Raw genomic sequence first — 19,469 nt, 5'->3', positions numbered from 1 at the left:
TGGTCTGTCAACTGCTCAAGGCCTGAGGAAACACACCTCAACTGCACTCTGAATTTGGGCTTCCTGCGCTAAGCAAGGCCTGGACAACAGCACCAGGGCCCCAGATAAGCTAAACTACAGAGAAGATTCAGACCAAAAAAAAAACCGAAAAAACAAAACAAAACAAAACAAACAAACAAACAAACAAACAAAAAACCAGACTGGAAGAGGTTTAGCCCAACTGAATCATCTGGAAAGGATACTCTCCAACTGGTTGAGCTGCCTACAGGTTGTGCTGTGTGCTCCAGGTTCCCAGCTTTTGTGGGCTGTCCCCCATGCTGGGGTGGGCTTTGGTAATGCAGCTGCCTTTGGGTCATTTCTGCTTCTGTAAGTAACCCCAGTAAAACTCATTGCTTCACCAAGTTGGACTTTGGTGGCATCCACACTTTGGTCTGTTACGGGCTCCCTATCTGGGGTGAGTTGTTGTGTATGTTGAGTCCCCCCCAGTAAAAGTTTTGTCACCCAACAGCCATCTGTGAGTCACCATCACAAACGTCACAAAGACCAAGGCAGACCCAAGCAGGGTGGGAGGGGAGGGAATTCTACAGCTACTTGGCAAAGGCCGGACAGGGTCAAGCTTTAGCACCCAGCCCAGGATGCAGCAGCATACCTGTTCTTTCACCGTGGCCCTGCACCAGCAGCATCCACGGTGTCCAGGAACTTGGCGAGATCATGGCATCCTGTGGAATAAATGGTTGTTGTCTGGGGAAAGGACAGTCCATGTTCCCTGAGCTTATTTTTATTTATTTATTTACATGGGCTGTGTGTGTGTGTGTGTGTGTGTGTGTGTGTGTGTACATGCCACATATACAAAGACCTCAGAAGCCAGAGGAGGGTTTGGATTGGTAGGAGCTGGAGTTACATGTTATTGTAACCTTCTCAACTTAGGTACTGGGACCAAACTCTGGTCCTCTGGAAGAGCAGCAAGCGTTCTTAACCCATGAGCCATCTCTAGCTGGTTTCCTAAACGTAGTGTGTAAACCGTTTGATTAATTCATTACCCATTTTTGGAGACAGCCTGGATGACCTTGAACTCCTGATGTTCCTGCCTTTACCTCCCACGTACTGGGACTTCAGCTTATTCCACCATATCTGCCTTAGTCCACACTCCAGGCTGACCTCTCCGTGAAGAGCATCTCTCCTCATCTCCAAGCCAGGAGCAGTGGCTCGTGTCCTTTAGCATAGCACTCAGGAAGCTGGAGGAGGAGGATCAGAATTTGAGGACAGCCTGGGCTGCATGAGACCCTGTCTCAAAAAAGCAAAAACCAAATTAAAGTTTTATTTCCAATAGCCACCCTCAGAATTGGCATTAATATTTTTGTTATTAATCTTTTTTTTCTTTTTCTTTCTTTCATTTTTTTTTTCAGACATGGTTTCATGCAGCCCATGTTAGCCTCAAACTTGCTGTGTGGCCAAGGCTGGCCTCAAACTCCTGATCCTTCTGACTCTACCTCTTGAGTGCTGGGATAGAATGTGAGCTGCCTTACCTGGCTGTCAGTCCCTTCTTAAAGGTGCATTCTAAGCGTTTTATTTTGCCCTGGGTTACGCGGCTGCCAGGTCTACCTAGGTCCTGTGAGTCTCAACCCACCCTAAGGTGTTCATCTATTTCCAACAGTGGCTCTCAAACTCAAGGCTGACTCAGAATCACCTGGACACCTTGTGAAAACCAACCATTGCAGTTTCTCACTCTGTTCTGGGATGTCTCAAACCCCAAACATGCCCCTAACAAGTTCCCAGGCAGTGGGAGGCCTTCTGGAATGAGGACAGAGCCTGGAGAACCACGGGGCATCCAGTGCTCCCTACCCTCTGGGTTCCTGCAAAGCAGGCTCATTCATACCCTCCCCACAGCGGCTTGCTGTGAGATGCCAGTGAGATAATGCGGTGCACTGAAAGAGCTTTGTCAGCTCACAGGTTAAGGGCTCTGATCATTAACCTGGTAATCTGCCCGAGGCTGGTCCACAGTCTGGACATGCAGGGTAGGGTGTGCAGACATCTGGAGATCGTCGGCAGCCCACCTTCTAAAGGGAGAAGCCAGCCATGGAGGGCTCAGGTCTTCAGCCCTCTCCTGCCACACCCTCATCTGCCTGCTGTACCAGCAGCTTGCTGGCCTGGGCCACTTCTTCAAGGGCCAGAATCTAGGCAAGCTAGGACATGCCTAAGTTTGTGACTGGAGACGTGGGAATGGTTCACAAACAACTACGCTGTTGGACTCTAGCCCACGACTTCCGCTTTCTAAAGCTTGGGTTGTGCATCTGTAAAATGGGCGCAAGGAAAGTAGCCCAGGAGTAGTAGAACTCAAGGATCATGGCTTTCACAGCTCTTGACTAATCAGCCTGTCTCTGAGCAAGGATTCAAACACTGGTAGCTGTTAGTATTTTCAGAAAGTGCTTGGGTCTGAACCGCCTCCACATGGAGGCCTAGTCTTGGAACGCGAACGCTCCCACGCCACTCCCGGGTTGCACCGGGATACGCCAGTCCTAGAATGCCAGCGTGGGGCCCCCAGGCCTGCAGCCCTGAGCAGGGGTTGCCAGGGGGAACAAGATCAGGGCGGAGCAGAGAACCCCCGGGGAGGGGCGGAGCCTCCCAGTTGGAGGCCCAGGGGTAAGCCCCTAGAGAAAGAGATGGAGGCGGAGAAGGAAGGGGATCGCCAGCAGCCTAGGAGGGAACTGGGAAGGGTGAGGGAGACCTCAGGGGGAAGGACCGTTAGGCAGGGCTGTTAGAGGCTGGAAGGGCACAGAAAACAAGGCAGAGACTGGGGTCCTAGGCAGGCTTCATCCTCTGGAGAAAGCCCTCCCATGGCCTCACCTCCAGGCTGTAGTGGGCAGGGACGAGCTCTGCTTGGAGCCAGGCTGCAGGGCCGGAGGCGGAGCTGGAGGGTTGGCAAAGGGCAGCTCAGGGGTGTGCCAAGGAGTGTGACCGTTTGATTGGACCAGGAGGCTGTGATAGGCGGAGCCTGGTGCTACCTTCCGCCGGGCAGGGTGAGGAGCATTGTAAGGGGCGTGTCGAGGGCGTGGTCTCAGGGGGCGTGGCGTGGCCGGACGAGGCCGTTGAGCTTCTGGACTGACTCCCGGAGGGGGTGGCAGGGGAGAGTGGAAGAACTGAGCCAAGCTGCGCAGTCAGACGCGGGCCGGGGCGCCAGCTGAAGAAGCCGGACTTTCGGCGTGTAGCCAGGACCGAGACAGCAGGTAAGAGGGGCATGGGGGAGGGGGCGGGACAATCGGAAGCAAACTTAGCTTCGCCTGAACTTCTGCAGACTTCAGGGCCCCCTTGGCAACAGGTAACAAGAAAGATCATTCGCCTCCGAGTCCGAACTCCCTAGTTCTGGCTGCACTACACAGCAGCCGTGTGGCGCTGGGCCGGTCCCTGCCCCCAGCCCTTAGCTCCTCGGGTTCCAGAAGGAGGAAGTTGATTGAGGTGAGCTCCGTGCTCCCGGAGTGCCCTTTCTCACCAGAACCCCGGAAGGTGAGGGCTAGCAGGTGAAGGCCACCCGCGTAGCTAGACCTCAGCTGCAAATGCCACCGAGAGAAAAACCACTTGATATGTCACTCTGGGTTATTGAGTCCCAGGAAGGGACCCCAAAGCAAGGCAATTAACATTCTTTCCCTCCTTCCAACTTCTGAGCGCTCCACTGAGCTCAGAAGTGGAAACCTAGCCAGACTTTTCCAGGTGAGCAGGTGGAAGAGGCCCCCCAGAGGGTTTGCCGAAGGAGTAACTCTCTTTGGGGGTGAATGGGGAGTAGAAGGGGAAACCCTAGAAAACCTATTTAGAATCTTGCCAAGCCCTGGAGCTCCCTGCTATGCCCAGGATTAGGTATCTGTGCTGAGGGGCTCCGGTCCTAATGGTGGTGGGGGTCCCGGGTCCCGGGTCCTGGCTGTGTCAAGGATTTAGGCTTTGGGACTCAGCCGACTTGAATTCCATTCCCCCTTCAAACTTTACTTTCATCTGTGACTTGGGGGACAGTGACCTAACAGTAGTAACAAGAACTAAGTGAAGCCGTGTGTACAACGCCTAACAAGACATTGGGTGCCCAGAAGCCTCCTGTGATGTCAGTGGGCAGGTGATTTGTTGCCTTCCTTCTGGGAAATAAACCTGTCTTTGGAGTTTGGTCTGGTTTGGAGGGCTGCTGGGTAGCTGCAGCTGTCCCACCCTTGACCTCACCAGAGTCAGAAACAGACACCAGCCACCGTCATCTTGTTAATTGTGAGTCAGAAAGTATGTTACCTGGACTAAACAGTGCCTGAGTTCATAACAGTGTTTGGAGTTGATGGGTACTGCACACAAGACGGAGCTGGAGGATGTAGACATGTATCTTCACATGGATCTGGCATTGCCCTTCTCCTGAGGTGCTGTGAGGCTCCCCCATCCCATTTCCCTCCTGGAGAGGCTCTCTCACAGCCTGGGTCAGTTCAGGGGAAGTCTCAGGGGTCTGTGAGGCTCTAGCGGCTGGAGGCTCAGTTTGGGGCAGGATGAGCAGACAGTCTGTGTGAGCAGGGATGGGCACAGAAGGATGGAAGGTACTACATGTGAGGCCCTGCATTTTTGGGGGGGAGATGAGCCCATGTTATGGAGTCAGATAGAAAGTGTACTGGAAACCCAGGCTGAAGGCTGAGCTATGTGGAGGAGACTCGTGTGTGTGTGTGTGTGTGTGTGTGTGTGTGTGTGTGTGTGTGTGTGTGTTGAGTCTGTCGGGAGACTCTGGAGAACCATGGCCGGTAGCAGGGGTGGGAGTGTGACTTGGACAAGACTTTCTGCCTGAACTCCCCAGTCTTCAATTAAGCTTGGGCCTACACACTCCCTGCTCCACGGATGTCAGCATCTCAGTGGCATTAGATGAGAATTTGCTACAGTGAGGAGGGAGCAGCCTCGGTAGAACCATGCCTGGTGTGTATGGGTCCCCTTCACCACCACTCCCATTCTATGACATGACACCGGGCCCTTGCCCTTGGGCTGCTCGGCATCTGGGAAGGGGCTTGGATCAGGGAATGTGACACAAGATGTTCAAAGCAAGGGCGGGAAGGGCCTTTGGGGCCTTAGGGACTGGAAAGTTAGGGCAGAAGGTGTCTTGGACAGAGGAAGATCTCAAAGGCAAGGTAAGCCTGTTGAGCAAGCTCTTGTAAATGGCTGAGTTGAGTTTCTAGCTCAGTGGTTCTCAACCTTAATGCTTCGACCCTTTAATACAGCTCTTCATGTTGTGGTGACTAACCCCCCCCCACCATAAAATTATTTTCATTGCCACTTCATAACTAATTTTGTTACTGTTATGAATCGTAATGTAAATGTCTTGTGTTTTCTATGGTATCATTTGACCCCCACAAATGAAACACTGGTTGAGAAACACTGGGCTGGCTACAACTGAGCTTTCAGGGTATGCAAAGCAGGGGTAGTAGGTAGGATGAACTCCAGAAGGGCTTTAAATGCTAATAGGAAAAGCTTAGGCTTGGATCATAGAAAGTGAGATGGACCATTAGGTTTAGAGCGCGCGTGGAGGGTGGGGGGTGGGGTGGTACAAGGTTTGACACTGTGTGCGCTAGATATGCAGGGGCAAAGGACCAACAAGTCTAGGGGACTTTTGGTTGAAGGAGAGCACAGGCTAGAAAAGACAGCCAGCCAAGAGCGATACGGGGGAGAAATCCAGCTGTGCCTGCCCTTGGGGCCCCGTCGGGGCTCATGAAGGTGACTGCACTAAGTGGGTGATAGTCACAGGGAGGATGAATGCTGTTGAGTGATAGGGTGGTAGCCCCAGAAAGCCCTGTGTTCACCCAGGAAGAAGTGAAGTCTGGGCTGAGTTGGGAGCCTGCGCCCCCAGCAGTGGGCATCTGTTCAGGATGGGTGGGAAAAGTACCCAGGCTTCCCTGTTCAGCCCAGGGAAGGCAGGATGGAGAGGTCAGCCGTCTGGGCCCAAGTTTCCCACAAGGAATGGCTTTTGGTTCCCTGGGGCTAAAGTCTGACATGCAGGGGCATCCCCTTATTTTAGAAGAGGAAGTTCCCAATGGCTGGCAACTCCCTCCACCTTGGGGACCCAACTCTTTCACTTGAGGACCAAACAAGGTCTGATCCTCATTGGAGGGAGGGGCTGTCCCAAGACACTGGCACCTAACCCAGCAGCCCAGGCCCTGAACACTGCTTTGGGTTTAAAATGTCTGGAGCCTGCAGGCTCTCCTGCCTTGCGACCTTAGCCTTGGCCGCTGCTCTAAACCATTCTGCCCACTTCCTCTGCCCTGTGGGAAGCTGGGTTGGAGCCATGATACAATCAGTAGCATCAAACAGCGAGAATTTGGCTCTGCAAGAGGCAGCTGGTAGGAAGGGTGGGTAGAACCCAGGCTGCTTGGCCTGGACCCTTCTGTAGGACAGGATGGAGTTGGGGGAGGTGACCTGTTTAATCTCAGCAGGAAAGGGCCAGCCGGGTCTGAGAAGTCTGAAGGGGAAGCCCAGAGGTAAACAGGGCCCAGTGGTCCAGATGTGTTCTTCCCTCCCCTCAGCTGCTGATGCTGTCCTGCTGGGAGGAGTCGACCCTGAAGGCAGTGCCCTGCAGGGTCCAGCTGGGGTCTGTCCAGTTGACTTACTCCTGACTCACTCCTGGGAATCCCCCTGCACCACAGTGGGCTTCCTGTCAGCAGCTGACACACACAGGGCAAGCACGCCGGCCGAAGCAGCTGAGAGGGGCAGAGGTAACAAGGCTAGTTCTCATGTTTGACCAGCGTGAACGTAGATAAGTCCTTCCCGGCCATCCCTTCCAGGCCCTGCTACCGGCCAGTCATTACTTGGTTTTCAGGCGGCACACACATGCACACCCCAGCCTCACTGCAGTGGGCTGAGCAATGCCCTCAGCTGTTGTGTTCCCTCCATTCTGCCTGCCAGGGCTCGAGCACGTAGCATGCCGTGTGGCCTGGCACTGCACTCGGGAGCTCCACTTCCCAGCTCTGTAACTGTATCTGAGCCTCAGTTTCTGAACCAGGGAAATGATGATAGAGGTGGTTATGGCTTCGTGGGATGGGGTGAGGACACCACAAACACTTGCATGGGAAACAGCATTTTATCCCTGGCACAGGGCAGGTGCTGAGCTGCCGAGAGCTGTGGTTAGGGTCTGCATGTGGCTGGTTCGTTCCAGCTCCACCAGACACGTTTCTCAGTGTGCCTTCCTCCTTGGCCTTCTGTTCCTCTCCAGTATGCGTAACGGGGTGCCCCAAGACACTAGTCATTTCTAAGTGTCGGGTGCTCCTAGGCTCTTCTGCCTGGATCTCCCATGACTTAACTTCCCTTTGGTCCTGCTGGTTTGTGACATACAGAGGCCTCCCGGGCAGGGACTACCCTGTCCGTTTATGTATCTTGGCCCACAGTAGACACTCAGAAAATGACGGCTAGCTGAGTAAAGGGTTGTCTGGGGGTGGGGGGCTTCAGTAGGACTCAGCTCCATGTGAGATCCTTGGTGACTCTGAGATGTCGCACCTTCAGGAAGTAGGGCCTACAACCTGCTCCAGGAAGGAGGGTGGGCTGCCTGGGCTTCCATGGTTTCAGACAGGGCTTCCGCTTCCCTATGAAGCCTGGCCTTTACTCTACAGAGAGGGGAACAGCCAACTTCCTCAGTCCTAGCCTAGTGAGGGACCTCTGTAGCCCTTAGTGAACCCTTACTCGGCCAAAGGCACCTTGCTGGCAGCAGCTGGCAGCAGACAGAGCTACTGCATGTGGGGCTCGGGCTGGGGACAGGAGAGGTGCCCTCCAGGATGCCCAGGCCAGGCATCATCCACAGACCACCTGGGCAGTTTGGGAAGTGCTACCCCACCCTGACTTCTTGGCCTGTGCTGTAGCATCTGTGCCTTTTGGGGCCCAATCCAACTCTCCTTGATGAGCTAGGAGCCCCACATGTTACAGTAACTCAGCTTTCTGGGCCTGTGCTCTCAGGGCTGATGAGACGCTGGACAGAGTGCTGGAGGTTGGACATTAGGGCCTGGGTTCAGATCCTGACTGTGCCGTGGAACTCTTGAGGAACTCCCTGGGGCAGGGAGTGGGCCTCTGCCTGATTTCCTTACTTCAGGCAGCATATGTTCTAAAGGCTTCCTGGGCCCCTGGGGGAGTGCAGGGACCCTAGGCAGGTTCAGAGACTCTGGAATCAAACTTCCAGGATGTCTGCCACCGCTGCTGCTCACCAGCTGAGAGTGACCTTGGGCAGGCGTCTGTATCCCCTAGTACCAGTGTCGGTACCCGTGAAGGGGACAGCCACAGGTTGTCCACAGAGCATTCATTATTTTCCCATTGCTATGACAGAATTCTGGATAAACAGCAACTTAAAGCGGCGGCGTGGGGTGGGGTGTATTTTGGCTCTCAGTTTGAAGGGATACAGTCTGCTATGGTGGGCACACTTTGAGGGGAGGGGCTTAAGCAGCTGGTCACATTGTATCTGCAGTCAGAAAGTAGAGTGTTCAGCGAGCCTTCTCCATTTCATGCAGTCTGAAGCCCCAGGCTATGGATTGGTGCTGTCTACTCAAGGTGCATCTTCCCACCTCAATCAACCTAATCTAGATAATCCCTCCCAGGCATGCCCAGAGGCTGGTCTCCTAGGTGATCTCGAGCCTGTCACTGTGGCAGCTAGGATTAGCCATCCCACAGATAGGGGCTTCATATCTGCCCAGCCAGTGAGCTGTGGACCTGGGGCGTTTGGGGGAAAACTGTCATGTGGGCAGGCTTTGGTGGAGCTGTCATTAGTTCCAATGATACAGTGTGACAACCAGAGAGGACTTCAGGCATACTGGATGTACTCAGGTTATCCAGACATTACACTGTTGTTCCTAAGGGACTCTGAGCATCCCCAGATTTGGTGTCCTTTACAGACACCAAGGGACAGCTGTGCTCACTTCATGCTCTTTGACAGTGACCTAGGAGCTAATGTTTGTGAAAGATTTCGGACAGTGCTGGGCTACTGGGTGCTGTCTCCATACATGCTGCTTCTGGCCACTGTTGTTGACAGGAAGCAGGCTTAAGTCCCTGGGAGACTGGAGCCTTGAATCTAAAGACCAGGCAGTTGGGTTCATACTCCAGCTTGTCCTGAAGATGTGTTGGGAAACCTCAGACAAGTTCCAGCCCTTCCCAGACTGCGGAGCTGTAACTGTCATCCTGCAGCTGGCTCTCTGAGGCTTCTGTCATCCAGGCACATGTGCGGCCACTGTGGGCAGAGCAGGGCCTTGTCCAGGGAGAGGGCATCTGGGTGAGCCAGCCCGGGAGGAAGGTGGGGAGGGTCAGCTCTCAGCGGCTGCCAGGAGGCTCTGCGGGCACAGAAGGGTAGCAGCTGCTCCCCATGACTCCTCGCCAAGGCCCTAGTGCAGTTAAACTCCTCTTTCAATATGCACAGTGGGGTGAGGGGTGGCTCAGCCGGCAAGGGCCCTTACTTCCAAGCTTGAGGACATGAGTTCAAGCCCCAGGAACCATATGGCAGAAGGAGAGAACCAAAAGTTGTCCATTGACCTCCATATGTGTGCCTACACACACACACACACACTGAATGAATAAATAAATGTAACAACAAAAAGAATAGGGACTAGAGAACTGTCTCAGCAGTTAAGAGAACTCTACTGCTCTTGCAGAGGACCTGGGTTCAGTTCCCAGCAGCCACATGGTGGCTCTCGCCTGTCCATAACTCCAGTTCCAAGGGGATGTGACTTCCTCTTCTGGCCTCCATGGGTACCATACACACACAGTGCGTTTACATACACATAGGCAAAACACTCATACACATAATAAATAACTAAATAAACACTCCAAGTAAATATATATGCACATTACCATATCCAAATATGCAGGTTTGAGATAATTTATTGCCTTTTAAAGTTTCCTTATTTTCGCCGGGCGGTGGTGGTGCACGCCTTTAATCCCAGCACTCGGGAGGCAGAGCCAGGCGGATCTCTGTGAGTTCGAGGCCAGCCTGGGCTACCAAGTGAGTTCCAGGAGAGGCACAAAGCTACACAGAGAAACCCTGTCTCAAAAAACCAAAAAAAAAAAAAAAAAGTTTCCTTATTTTCTAAACCTTATGCTAGAAACTCAACTTATTTTGATATTCAATTAAAAAAAAATGAACACACACAACAAAGTTACAAAAGACACATATTTGAAGAAAAATAGATTGTGTAAACTTGAGGTCACATTGAGTTTTTTGGTTGTTAATCAATCCTGTGTTTTCAGAGGAGGGGTGGGGTGTTGGTTTGAAGAACATATCAGCTTGTCAAGGCCCAGGCAACTCCCAGGGAGTGCCTGGGCCACAGCCTGCTTGGGTAACCATCACCAGATATGGGTGAGAATATCACAGGTAGCATAGGTGTGACCCACCCGAGAGCTAGGTGCTATTCACAGAGCTTGTCACCAGCAGCTTAGGAGGACAGCTTAATTGCCTCTCTGAGCCTCAACATGCTGTGAAATGGGGATGGGGCTAATGAAGCTTATACCAGGGCACTGAATGAGGGCTAGGCGAGCTTACCATATGTGAAAGGCTAAGATAGGACATGGCTTTAGATCTGGGCATAGGGCTTGCACACTGTCTATTCTGGAACCGGTGGAGTCACTTGTTTGGATACAGGTGGCACTTGGCAGGAGCCTGCCTCGCTGCAGAAGCAGGTGGCAAGAGCAGACAACACCAAGATGGCAGCTGTCTGCAGACAACCTGGCTCTGTGCCGGGGGAGCCTGGCCTAGCCAGCCCAGTGTGTCTCCTAGAGGAGCCCATCAGATAAGCTACCTTGGATCTGGGGCAGGGACTGAAGAAGGGCGGGGGTGGGGGCAAGGCTAGCAGTGTATATTCAATAGAGGTCCCTCCATGGTGAAACAAGTGTAGAAAGGAGTGTGTGTTCACATACACACACACACACACACACACACACACACACACACACACACACGCACATGCACAAAGCACTTCCGGTGTGTAGTAAGCACTCAGTACATGTACATGTTCACCACCTATGGCTAGTCACAACAGTTAGCAGCTGCACATCTATAGGGAGAAAATCATCTCCCACTCTGTCTGAGGAGATGGATTATTAGTGTGCCACTGCAGGGGAATGGACAGGGCATCACTATTTATAGAGGGCATAGAAACTCGGTGGACGCATTTGAAGAGGACTGATGTCTTTGAAGTTATATAATGAGTGAGTGGGTGTCTAGGCTTTGAGTCATGCTCTATCATGTAGACCGTCCACCTCTCTGACCTCTGGTCTGTGTGTGTGTGTGTGTGTGTGTGTGTGTGTGTGTGTGTGTGTGTGTGTGTGTGCGTGCGCGCCAGGACAAGGAGGATGTGTGTTCTACTCTAGTCTGTCCAGAAGATCCCCAGGCAGCAGGCCTTTCTTTTCCTGGAGACAGTTTAGGGTGGTGCCTTGTTCTCAAGCTTTGTGTATGTTGTAAGCAGAGAACTTCAGGGAGCTCCATGCACCTTAATGGGATTCTTCCAGACACTGGGACTCCAGGCTTAGCCAGATTGATTGATTGATGATTGATTGATTGATTGATTGACTGACTGACTGACTGGTTGGTTGATTGATTGAGACAGGGTCTCTCTTCATAGCCCTGGCTGTCCTGGAACTCACTATGTAGATCAGGCTGGCCTCAAATTCACCGAGATCCACTTGCCTCTGCCTCCCAGGTGCTGGGATTAAAGGCGTGTGCTACCACACCCAGCCTGCCTGTGGCACTTTCTCACCCTTGGCTTGCAGGGAGGGTAGATGAGGGAATGTTTAGTGGCAGGAAGAGCCCACCCTCGTAAAGCAAGGAGCTGGTAAGTGTGATGACATGGCAGCTGAGAGCCTAGCCAGGCAGCCCTGAGCTGGGGGGAGGGAGCTTGCTGCCTGAACAGCTGGGGACTCGGGCCTTTATTGGGGACTCGGGCCTTTATTGGGGACTCGGGCCTTTATTGGGGACTCGGGCCTTTATGGTTTCTTACTCCGATTGAATAAGCCCAGCCTGGAGTTGGGTGTTGCTGGTATATAGAGTTGAGGGGACCCAAATAACATTAAAATGGAGCAGGGGCAATTGCATAGACTTAAAAAACAAAGCAAAACAACCTTGTGGGCTGAGGAGATGGCTCAGTGGGTAACCTGTAAGTGTGAGGACTCCAAGAACCCATCTAAAAGCCAAGCAAGGGTGCTTGTAACCTCAGCACTCGGAGACAGAGACAGGGAATCCCTGGGGAAAGTTGTCTGGGTAGACTAGCTGGAATTGGGGAGCTCCAGGTTCAGTGAGAAGCCATCTCAGTAAATAAAGTGGAGAGGATTCACAGGAAGACACCAGACTTCAACTTCAGGCTTCCACACGTGTGCCCATATACAAGGGAACACACATACACACAGGCACAACATACACACATATATGTCCCAAAACAACAGTGACAAAAGAATCTTTGTTTCCATATGAACCAAATGGAAAAAAATGAAAAACTTTCTAATTATTGAAGAGAGATTCTGTGGAAAAAATTACAGTACACAGAACCATATACTTAAAGGAAATAATTACTCAGAGATAACCATGGTGAACAATTTGGTGTTTGGGCTTTTAAAAACAAACCATAAAAGAAGTGTTCACACCCCCAGATTGGGGTTGTGCCATCAGAGTGGCTTCCTGTGAGCCTGAGCCTGGGTTTACCATGGCCTAGGGAGGAGTTTGCCACATGACCCCACAGCCCAACTCCCAGCTCTGGGAAGAGGAGGTGCGCTCCCTCTGTTAAGCATCCGCCTGCCCATTTGAATATTTCATGATGACCCATGTGGCTGAAATGGTCACCTTGTCCTTACTGTATTTTGTGCTCAGGCCTTCTGACTTCCAGAGTGAGCAGTAAATTCCTCAAGGTAGCTTTTGGGTTAGGTGGTCTCTGGGTTCAAGATCACAGGAAGGGCAGTGTATACATGGGAGTTTATTGTGTTTGGAAGAGACAGGAAACAGCAAGAGGCAGCCTGGTCTCTCTTTGGTGTGACTTTGGACCCTCCTCCCTTGGAACCTGTGGTATCATTAACTGGTCATGGGATCACTTTACTATTTAATGGCCTGTCCTTGCAGTGACTCCTTCTTCCTAGTAGCCTTCTGGAAACCAGGGCTCCAGGAGACGAGCCCCTGATAGGGCATCTCAGGAGTGGGAGGTGGGCCATGACAGGTGCTGTGGCTCTCACACTCTGGTGTGCATGCCAGTCATTAGAAAGCTTTGGAAAGCTTTGTCCAACTAGGGTGGGACATGGCCTGTGAATGTGCATTTCATTTTTTATTACTTCTATCTATCTATCTATCTATCTATCCATCTATCTATGTATATATGTATGTATGTATCTATCTATCTATGTATCTATGTATGTATCTATGTATGTATGTATGTATGTATGTATGTATGTATGTATGTATGTATCTATCTATCTATCTATCTATCTATCTTAGTATGTGGGGGTCAGAGGACACATCATGGGAATCTGTTCTCTCCTTCCACCACATGGAACCTGGGAAAACTGAACTTATGTTTTCAGGCCTGGCCTCAAGGGCCTTCCCCCTCTGAACCTTCTTGCTGGGCCCAGAATGTGCATTTCTGTCTTTTCTTTTTCCCTTTCCACGCTGAGGACTGAACCCAGGGGCTTGCACATGCTAGGCAATTACTCTACCACCTGGCAAACACGTTTCTAACACACCATCCATCCCAGGAGGTCCTGCAGGGCAGCCCTTAGTGAAGGCAGCCTAGTGGAATGGATGTGGGTGGAGGTGGGGCTTGTGTCCTGTTAATAGAGGCTCACCCAGGGAGGCTTGGTGACTGCCCTCCCATCCCTTCTCCATATGGATGCTGTGTGAATGGGGAAGTTTACACACAGGAGAACCCCCATTTTACAGAAAGGAGAACTGAGGCTCTGGTGCGTGCCCCCTCTCTCCTCAGCCCCAGAGAACCCAGGGCTCTGCACTGACCGGTGGGGCCTGGGTGTGAGGGCGCAAGACTCTTGAAAGCTGGCTTCCAGCAGACTTTGACCCTGTTGTGCCCCTCACCCTTACCTGCCTTGGCTTTTTCCTGTGGGTAGGGTAGCTTCCATGCCTTCCATACCTTCTCTAGCACTATGCCTACCCGGGGAGATTCCCCAGGGAGCTGAGCCTCCATGCCGTTCCTAAGGCAGGGCCTTGTTCTGCTTCCCCACTGACTCCTCAGTAACGTGATCTAAGTCCACGTCTCCTGTTCCCCAGCCAGTATGTGCTCCCGGAAGCCAGAAACTTTCCCTCAGCCTGGGCTCTGCCTGTCACGTGCAGCAGAGGGAGGGTGCTTTGTGGCTTCTGTGAGCATCTAGTGCGGGCCAGGCCTGCCTGGGGCTGTTCGCGGAGAATTCTTGTACCAGGTCAGCCTCCCAAGTAGAGGTCATCAATGCCCATTTCTCAGAAAGAAATTGAGAGATGAGATTGGAAGTGCCTGCTCAGGTTGCCAACCGAAAGGGGCAGGGCTGGGCATTCCAATCCCACACTCCTTCCTGGGGCACCCACTCCCCTTTTCTCGTAATGATACCTTGTGCTTTATAGCTGTTGGCCATGGACGGTTTCCCACACACACTCTCAGGCCCTCCAGTGCCTGAGAATCAGGCAGGGAGAGGGATGTTACTTAGACTGTTCTCACAGTGACAGGGTGCTGAGCAAGCTGCCCAGATCCCACAGCGCAGGAGAACGTGGCTGGCAATCCCGTTTGGTATCACCACACTGCCTTCTGAAGGGAGAACTCGGGCCCCTCTCTCCTCAGCCCCAGAGAACCCAGTGCTCCACATTGAGCTGGTGGGCCCTGGTGTGAGGGGCCCAAGACCCCATGAAGGACCAGGTCCGAACCCACGTGGAGGAAAGGTGATGCTCCAGACTGTCTCCAGCCCTGGAACGTAAAGGCCCAGAGAGGTGTGGAGGTGGGAGTGGGATCCTAGGCACACTCTGCCCCTGGCTTTTTTCCTAGAACCCATATGTCCTCGGAACAGTATTTTGCAGACTTTCACACATCAGGATGTAGGGTCTACTGCTCTGCCTGAATGCCTGCCATCTCTTGTCCTCCTTCTAGGCCACCATCCTCCCTGGAGGAAAACTTGGTCCTCTGACCAAGAAACTGGTCCAGCTGGTTCCTGTTCCTCCTCCCTAGGGCCCTGAAGGCTGAGGAAAGTCCACAGGCTTGGGACCTGGTATTGCTATGATATCCCAGCCAGGCATGGGGGCATAAACTTGTAATCTCAAGCTCTGTGTAGCTGGTGACATGACTAGCCTGCCTAGCGTGGTTAGCCTGAGTGGCCTCCCTAACTAGGCCTGAGCACAGGGTTAGAGCAGATGTGGGACCAGGCCCTTGCAGAGGCCTGGGGCTCAGAGTGTTTGGGTCTGTGTGTTTCAGGGACTATCAGCTTCAGACCTGTGGTCCTCAGGTCTTGAAGACCTGGAGTTATCACTTGTCTTTTAAGGAAAAGGATGCTTTTCCCTCTGGTGACTTGCAGGCATTCAGGGAAAAACACTAACCACCCCCTGGGTTGTCCCGGCTCTCTGGAAATGCCAGTAACTCCCCACCCTACATCTACTAGTTATTCATGCTAGTCATCAGTATACTGGTCCCTTAGCTGCCTAGACTTCCTACTGCCTACAGCAGGAGTGAGCATGGCCACCCTTGAAGGGCCCTTCCCTAGGCCCACAGCCAGGACCCACCACCTTCACCCCACCACCCTCAGGATCTGCATCCCAGAGGCTTGGCCTGCTATCTCCCAAGAGAGGGAAGGGAGGTGGTGGTCCTGTGAGAAGAGAAGAGTGTCAAGTATTGAGTGTAAGGGTGGAGGGCCAGGATTCCCACCGGCTTTAGGGGGCTGTGATAGGGGGTGTCACACATTGGCATACTGAGATTTGGGACCACAAGTAATGAAGCGAAGAACTGGTCCAGCTGGTTTCTGTCCTTTTTTCATCCCTGGAGCCCTGATGGCGAGGAGAAGAGAGTCCATGGACTCTTCGGGACGTGGTGTGCCTGTGACTTTTCCGCTGCCGACTGACACGGAGTTCCTTCTCCCAGACCGCACAGTGGCACAGGCTTCTAATCCCAGCACCTAGAAGGCTGAGGCGTGAGGATTGGCGCAAGTCTGGGGCTAGCCTGTTCTATATAACAAGACTCTGTCTTAATTTTCCCTCCCAGTAATGTTCCTACTCCATGTTCGTCTCCCCTTACTTTGGGTATGGGAGGTGGCTAGGCTCCAAGCTCCTCTGTACCCCATCTGGCAATAAAGACTAGCCCAGGGGACTGCTCAGGAGGCTGGAGGGGGTATGGCCTGGACTGAGAACAAGCTGGTGGAGGTGGACAGCTGCTGGTAGCTCATGAAGGGGAGAGAGAAGCAGAGCCAAAGGGACACGGTGTCCTAGGAGCCCCAAGGGAGCACAGGGCCCTGGTTACAAGACATGGTGTGAGTGGACTCATCAGCATCTGGAGTTGCTAGGGGCCTGGGGGGTCCGACTCCTGGTGGGCCAGGAGGACCTGAGGTTTGCATACTTTCCCTCTGAGCACGTTCCCCAAGCATACCTCAAGGGACCAGAGAGTACGTGAGGTCTGAAAGAGGAGGCTCCTGTCACCTGGATATCTGTCTGTCTTCTAACGTCTTATTCTCCCTCCCTCTTCCTCTCCCATTCTCCCCTCCTCACACTCCTCTGCCTCTTTTCACCCCTCACATTTTTCGTTCCCCATCATGACTCCCCATGATCCTCTGTACTTCTCTGAGCAGAGCGTCTGTGACCCAGCCATCCTGGCGAATCCTACAGCCACCCTTGAGAAGTCTCCTGGCCGTGGCTCCTCAGCAGCCGCACAGACCCCAAGAGCCCACGGGGTCCTGGTGGAAATGTACAGAACGCAGTGGCCTCCTCCGTGGATGTTTTCCTGCTTTGACGGCTGAGTGCTTGTGCTGTTTCAATGGTCACGGCCTGCTGGGGAGGAAGAGGGTGACACAACCCTCAGCCAGGCCTCCTGAGGGTGCAGCCCCGGTGCCTGCCTGTTGTGGAACCACCCCCTCCTTAGAGGCTGGTGCCCACCCTGCAGAGGGCTGATGAGGCTAACATCTGAGCTATGTACTCAGTGAGGTGGCTGTCGACCCTGGGTGTTCCCGGGCTCTGTGGTTGCTGGAGAGGTGGTCCCAGAGACAAGGAGACAGGAAGGCTCCGAGGACCTGCAGGCGGAGGCACAGGAGCCACAGAGGGGGAGACAGGAGAGAGGGCTTGTGGTCTCCTCTCCTCCCAGCCTGGCCAGTGCTTAGAGCTAGATGTCAGTAAGATGCTCTCTGAGTTGTACATCTGCCTTCGCCTTGGCTTTCTGTGTTCGCCCCAGGAGGAGTGTGGGTTCCTCTGTGTGATGCTGTCTCACCCTGGTGTCCCCACCAAACATGCAAATACCTCTTAAACCTGCAACCAGGGGAAGCAGGAAGTCTGGCCATTTTCAGGAAGCAGAGGTTCAGGAAAGTAAGTCTCAGGGGCTGGGGATGTGGTTCAGTTGGTAGCGTTTGCATAGTGTGCATAGAGTCTTGGGACAGTTCCTACCCCATATATGCCTGGTGTGGTAGCACATGCCTGAAACCCCAGCGCTCAGGAAATGAAGGCAGGAGGATAAGAAGTTCAAGGTCATCCCTGACTGCAGAGTGAGTTTGAAGACAGGGCTCAGATCATGAGGACCTGTCTAAGAGAGAGACAGAAAGGGGGGAGGGGAGACACACACACACACACACACACACACACACACACAGAGACAGAGACAGAGAAAGTAGCGCTTGGGAAGGGGCAGAAGGAGCAGAGTGTGAGCCTGTCTGAACACTTGTGGAGATGGCAGGAGGGCTCTGGGAGGGCTGCCTGCAGGAAGCAGCCTTGCAGCCATACCTCTCCTCTGTCCTCCTCAGCTCAGCCTGGGGAGGTTACAATGGAGCTGCCAGAGCCTGCTGCCTGCTGCCGTGTGGGATCCCTGATTACAGTCCCCTCCCTGTCCCTAATCACCCACTCGGGGTCCACACCCAGGCTCTGTTTTAGGAACCCTGGCCCTGGCCCAGAGTTTGCCCATCATATGGGTGGGTGAGCGAGTCTCTTCCCCAGACCTCACAAGGTCCACTGTAGGTTGTCTGCTGCTGGTTAGGTCTGGTGTCTGAACTATAAAACTGCCTGAGTAAAAGCAAGATAACCTTGGTTAGGTTCCGTCAGTTCCTTATCGTACAAAACTGTTTCTGCTGGCCATGAAACACGGTGGTTAGCACAGGGGGATCTGGATCAGATCTTGGGGTAACAGTCTGCCAACTGTGTCACGGGCGTGAAGAGTAGGAGACAGGAGGTTTCTCCATCAAGGATAACTGCAGTCACTTAGTACTGTGACTTGTGGTCACTTGTGGTTACTTAGTACTGTGGACTGTTCCCACAACCCAGCTGTCCCTCAGAGGCAGTAGGACAGCTGGGTCTTTGTCACAGAGTGTTACTTGGTGCTTCATTGTCTTGTGAGCTCCTGTGTTGTGTGTCCAGATTGAGGCTAGCCCATGGTGGGATCTTGATGAACTGCAGTGGCTCAGGATGGAAATCACTTGGGGTCCCCAAGTGGCCTTTGGGTCCCTGAGCCCTTTACCTCTGAGCCTTACACTGGGGTTTCAGCAGGCCCCGTGGGTCAGCTCTGTCCAGCTGGCTGGGACAGGGCAGGCAGGAGCTGTGAAGTGTTGTGCCACTGACCTTGAAGATACTGGACACCACTCCCATCTGCTCAGACTCTAGGGGCTCAGGGGCCAGTTACCCGTGTCATCCCTGACTTCAGGGATGGTCCCTTCTTATAAAATGTTCAGGGCCTTGGGCTGCGGGGTAAGAGTCCTGAGGGCCCAGCTGAGCTAGGCCAGTATCCCTGTGTGACCAGGGCAAATGTTGCCCACTCCCTCCTGAGCCCGGTGGTCCTGCTGAGGTTTGGGAATTGGGTATGGTGACTTGGGCAGTGAGCACATTCCCTTTGTCCCCCACTCTGCCCTCCGTCAGACTCCATTTCAAGGACTTAGTGACCTTGACCTTTCTGGGCCAGTCTACTGGAGCCCCAGGCCTGTCTCACCTCTCAAGGGACATCTTCATGGATACCCTCTTGCTGTGTGAGGAGAGGACACTTCTCTACTTGGCTAAAGACCTCCTAGAGTTCACGAGGCCTCAGATGTCTGCAAGTCAGGGCTGGCTTCTTCCTGGACATCCATGATAGTCCACTTTACAGACAGTGCTAAGCCCAGAGTGGGAAAGCTCCTTGTCAAAGGTCACATAGCTCTGAGTAATGAGATTATAATTAAGTCTCTCTCAACTCAGAGTCTACACTATGACCTGGTTTACTGGGGAGAGGAGAGGGTCTTAAAAGGTAGCTGCTTCTACCTTATAAGATAGAAATCTCCTGGGCACCTAGGTCCTGACATGAGGCCCTAGAATCTGAGATCTGAGATTTCTGAGTAGCCTGGCCTGAAGTCTG

General features: G+C 53.0%; 1 protein-coding gene and 1 long non-coding RNA gene across 3 annotated transcripts in view; one reads left to right on the top strand and one right to left on the bottom strand.

Moving 5' to 3' along the window:
• Nucleotides 1-215: 215 nt before the first annotated feature.
• Nucleotides 216-3,223, bottom strand: LOC131909384 (uncharacterized). The gene is made up of 3 exons (XR_009378834.1): nt 2,845-3,223; nt 650-719; nt 216-364 (listed from the first exon to the last, which is right to left on the bottom strand). It is a non-coding gene; the product is annotated as an uncharacterized LOC131909384 (long non-coding RNA).
• The window catches only part of Cd82 (CD82 molecule), a 46,967-nt gene continuing 30,182 nt past the window's right edge, over nt 2,685-19,469 (top strand). The window contains exon 1 of one of the 2 annotated variants that reach the window (XM_059260982.1): nt 2,685-3,224. The gene's annotated coding sequence lies outside the window, so the exon portion shown is untranslated. Of the gene's footprint in view, nt 3,225-4,269; nt 4,383-19,469 lie in introns of those variants that run through there. The other variant, XM_059260983.1, reaches the window with a different exon arrangement.

This window comes from Peromyscus eremicus, chromosome 4, assembly GCF_949786415.1.
Source record: "Peromyscus eremicus chromosome 4, PerEre_H2_v1, whole genome shotgun sequence".
NCBI lineage: Eukaryota > Metazoa > Chordata > Mammalia > Rodentia > Cricetidae > Peromyscus > Peromyscus eremicus.
This window is presented reverse-complemented; position numbering and strand designations above follow the sequence as displayed.